The following is a 4,643-nucleotide window of genomic DNA, read 5'->3' on the forward strand; positions in this document are numbered from 1 at the left end:
AGAGAGGCTGACGTTTCGGGCCTAGACCCGAAACGTCAGCCTCTCTGCTCCTATGATGCTGCTTGGCCTGCTTTGTTCATCCAGCCCTGCACCTTGTTGTCTCGGATTCTCCAGCATCTGCAGTTCCTACTATCTCTGATTCAATTTTAACCCCTTTAAATATAGATAATGTTAACACTTAATGTACGTTATTAAAATTTATATAGCAATAGTGATCAAAGGGTGTCCCAAAGCATTCGACACCCAATAAACTATTTTTGAATTGTAGTAACTTGCTAGGAAATTCAGCAGCCGATTTGCATCCAGCAATCTCGGGGGAGGTATGAGAATGTGGTGATCTGGTGATCTAGAAGGCCTTTGTAATGTTCGGGGACATAGTTTCCAATCCCACCATGGGCAAATGGTGAAGTTTGAATAAGGGGTTGTTGTGTGCTGTGGTAATGTCCCTATGACCCAGGTAAGTCCCACCTGCTTCAGAGTTATGCCATAATATGCCTGACCAGGTTATTTAAAAGTATCTACAGCAAGCTCCCATTACCTTAGGTATCCACTGCCATGACAGTTCACACATGTTTTTGTTGACGTTTGACGAGAGAATTGTGTCATGGGGCATTGACCTGAGATATGTGTGAGCAGGGGAAGGAACAGCCAATAAGATTGATGACACCTCATTGACACTTGCATAATGTAAACCACAAAGTATAATTAAGTTTTAAATCATATGCAGAAATCAGAGTAAAGATTGGGAATTAAATATGGGTTTGAAAAAGACACAAAACAATGAAATTTATAGCAGTGATTAAATTCTGAAGAAGCAAGAACTCCACACTTTTGAAACTAAAATTTCAGTGTCAAAGATGTTTTTAAGTATTTATGAATGATTGATCATGCCATTAAACGTTAATCTTAAATATGAATTCACCAGTCCTAACTTTCCCTGCATTGTTTAATGGGCAGCTAATAGGTAAGTACAGAAAGTACTAGAGAAAATCAGCACATCATGGGTCTCTTCGTGGGACTTGAAACATTGACTCTGTTCCACTCCACAGATGCTGCCAGACCTGCTGGGTTTATCCATCGCTTTATTTTAATTTCACATCTTCAGGATGTGCATTATTTCACTTTTAATTGTTAAGTACTGCAACTTTATGTGCTACATGAATTTCAACATTGAGTGTGTCAGAAAAATACAAATACAGGACAGTCTGTGGGGAAGCAGAGTAACTCGGACCTTAACTTCTGAATTTCCAAGTGTATGTGCGTACTCTTGGTTGCTGTCCAATTTACTTCATAATAATAATGTACGCTATTAGTCCCACTATTTTTCTTAATGCAAAATCCAGACCATTGCCTTTTATTGCTGTTCTGTTTACTCCTGAATAATTGTATTAGCTTGGTTCTCATCTCAACATACATGGATGTAGTGGTAGACAATTTAGTCTGTTGTCATTCAAACAGATCATTGTTAATCTGTTGCTAACCTAACTATTAGTACCCACCTTTGCCCTATCAATCAATTTCCTTTTAAATTTAACAATTGACTCAACGGCATATGTGGTTTGTGGGAGACAGTTTCAGAAACCCTTTGTGTGAATAATTGTTTTCTTACACCACCCAAAAATATGAATATACAAATTAGGAGCAGGGGTAGGCCAATGAACCCCACTGCCATTTAATAAATTCACAGCTCATCTGATAGTTCCGCATTCCCACCTACCCTTGATAACCTTTCATCCCATTGCTTCTCAAGAATTTATCTACTTCTATCCACCACATTTTGAGGAGCAAGTGTTCCAAAGATATGCGAACCTCTGCAAGGAGAAAAGTTTGCATCACTTTTTGACTCATTGTTTTTAAATAGTGACCTCTGGTTATAGATTCTCACACAAGAAGAAACAAACACATCCATCCTGTCAAGATCCCTTAGGTCTTCTATGTTTCAGTCAAGTCACCTGTTACCCTTATAAACCTGAAAAGTCTTGTTTTGACATTTATCCAATTCCTCCAGGTTTGGACTTCCAAACCTTTGAAAATAATTTATCTCTATCTACCCTATCTGTTCCCCCTAAAGCCTTCAATGAAATTACTGGTTAAAGTTCTAAATTCTAGAGTATATTACCCTAGGTTGTACAATCTCACCATGTAATTAACCGTTTGATTTCATGTATCATTCTGGTAAATCTGTGCTGCACTCTTTGCAATACCAATATATCATTCCCAAGGTGTGCCAGAATATTCTGTTCACAATTCTCTGGGTCACCGAATCAGAATTTTGAATTGCTGGAGTATGACTTCTATTCACTTGTACTCTAATCCTAACAGTATAAAAGTTGTAATTCCATTTGTCTTTTTGATTATTTCCAGTATGTACATTTGCCTACATTGAAATCCATTTGTCTCAGTTTTATTCATTCACTTAACATATTAATATTTCTTGGTAAAATTATGCTTTCATCTACACTGCTTTCAGTGCCAATTCTCTTGCCACCTAGTTTTACTTCAATCCTAAGGCCCTCATGTACTACAAAGCTATAGCCTGAAAGTGCATTCTGCAAGATCAAAAATTGGGATGTTTTTCTACAACACTTCTCCATAGGAAACCCTTGAAAAGTATGTAAATAGAGAGATTACATGACAGGGTTTGTACTTGGCAAGAAATAGAAACAGTAGAATCTGTTATTAAAATTGCTGTTTAGATTCTTTATTAAAAAGCATTCCTTGCACTCTATTTCCTGTTATATTTTTCACATGTCTACTTCGAAAATTTTAAGGTCAGCTTCGCTAATTTCCTGTGTTCACATTTGACATAAATGTTACAACTAAGTTACAGTTCTGAATTTTAAGGTATCAGTGGAATAATATTTAAGTTTCTCCTTAAGGACTTTCCCGAGTATAGTCTTCTAGACAAGTATAATACAAATAATAAAAATAGAATGTAATCTTGCTCAGGCTTTGATATTGTCAAGGGATCGTTCTCAAATCTTGGTGTCACCAAAAAGGCAGCTTTGCATAACAGGACATTGTTTATTAAGGCTGACAATAACAAATGCTGGAGCTCACAGCAGGTCAGGCAGCCACCATGGAGAGGGAGCAAGCTATCGTTTTGGGTCTGGATGACTCTTCATCAGAGCTGACATGAAGTTTGGAGAGGGCAGCATTTGTCACTTCACATCAGCTCTGATGAAGAGATATCTAGACTCGAAACATTAGTTTGTTCTCTCTCCATGGATGCTGCCTGACCCACGGTGAACCCCAGCATTTGTTGTTTTCAGTATAAATGCCAGCATCTGCAGTAATTTGCTCCTTCATTGTTTGTTAAGGTTTTACTTCAGAAAAAAACCAGAACATTCAAATCTTCATAGTGATAATTTTGAAATTGTCTAAATGAAATGTTAAATAAAATCAGGAACAAAAACAGAAGTTGCTGGAAAAGCTCAGCAGATCTGGCGGCATCTGTATAGACAAAATCAGAGTTACTGTTTCGGGCCTGGTGACCCTTCCTCAGAACTGATGGTAGCTGGGACAACGTCGGTTTATATGTAGAAAATAGGGAGGAGGATGGGATAGAGAGTAAGCGATAGGATAGAGCCTGAACAGAGAGAAGAGCAGTTGGATAGACAAAGGAGTTCATAACGATCTGGCTAGGAGGGTGAATAGCTGTTAATGGGGACTATTAGTGACTAACAAAAGGTAGTGTGTAATGACAGGCTTTGTGATAACAAGGCCTGGTGTGTGGGATAGGGGGCTAGGACACGGGAGAGTTTAGGCCCTAAAATTATTGATATTGAGTCTGGAGGGCTGCATGGTCCCCAAGCGAAAAATGAGGTGTTGTTCTTCCAGCTTGCATTGAGTTTTGCTGGAACACTGCAGCAAGCCAGAGACAGAGATGTTGGCCATGGAAAATGGTGGTGTGTTAAAGTGGCAGACAACAGGTAGCTCAGGAGCTTTTTTTGTTTGTTCCAGTCCAATTCTGGACCCCATCCACAACTCTTTTATTCCGATATATCGATGATATCATTGGTGCTGCTTCCCTCTCTTGTCCTGAATTGGAAAAGTTCATCAATTTCGCTTCCAATTTCCACCCTGCCCTCACTTTCACCTCGTCTATCTCAGACTCCTCCCTTCCCATCTGTTTCCATTTCTGGGGTAGACTGGTCACTAATATCCACTATAAACCCACTGACTCCCAAAGCTATCTAGACTATACATCCTCACACTCTGCTTCCTGTAAAGACTCCATCCCATTCTCTCAGTTCCTCTGTCTCCATTGCATATGTTCAGATGAGGCCAACTTCAACAAGGGAGCCTCTGAAATGTCTATCTTCTTCTTCAATCGAGGATTCCCCAGCGCCATTGTCGACAGAGCTCTCAACTGGGTCCGACCCGTCTCCCGAACTTCTGCCCTCTTCCCCTTCTCTTCCCTCCCACAACAGTGATAGGGTTCCCCTTGTCCTTACCTACCATCCCACCAGCATCCTCATTCAGAAGATCATCAGACGTCATTTCTGCCACCTCCAGCGAGATGCCACCACCAGACGCATATTCCCCTCCCCTCCCTTGTCTGCCTTCTGTATGGACCGTTCCCTCCAGGACACCCTCGTCCACTCTTTCTTCACCCCAACAACTGCCCCCCCCCCCCCCCC

The 4,643-nt window shown here is 40.3% G+C and overlaps 1 protein-coding gene across 1 annotated transcript in view; it reads left to right on the forward strand.

Moving 5' to 3' along the window:
- The window catches only part of dnajb9a (DnaJ heat shock protein family (Hsp40) member B9a), a 28,439-nt gene that overhangs the window by 854 nt on the left and 22,942 nt on the right, over positions 1-4,643 (forward strand). The gene's annotated exons all lie outside the window — the stretch shown is intronic.

This window comes from Rhincodon typus, chromosome 18 (genome assembly GCF_021869965.1).
Source record: "Rhincodon typus isolate 14 chromosome 18, sRhiTyp1.1, whole genome shotgun sequence".
Classification (NCBI taxonomy): Eukaryota; Metazoa; Chordata; class Chondrichthyes; order Orectolobiformes; family Rhincodontidae; genus Rhincodon; species Rhincodon typus.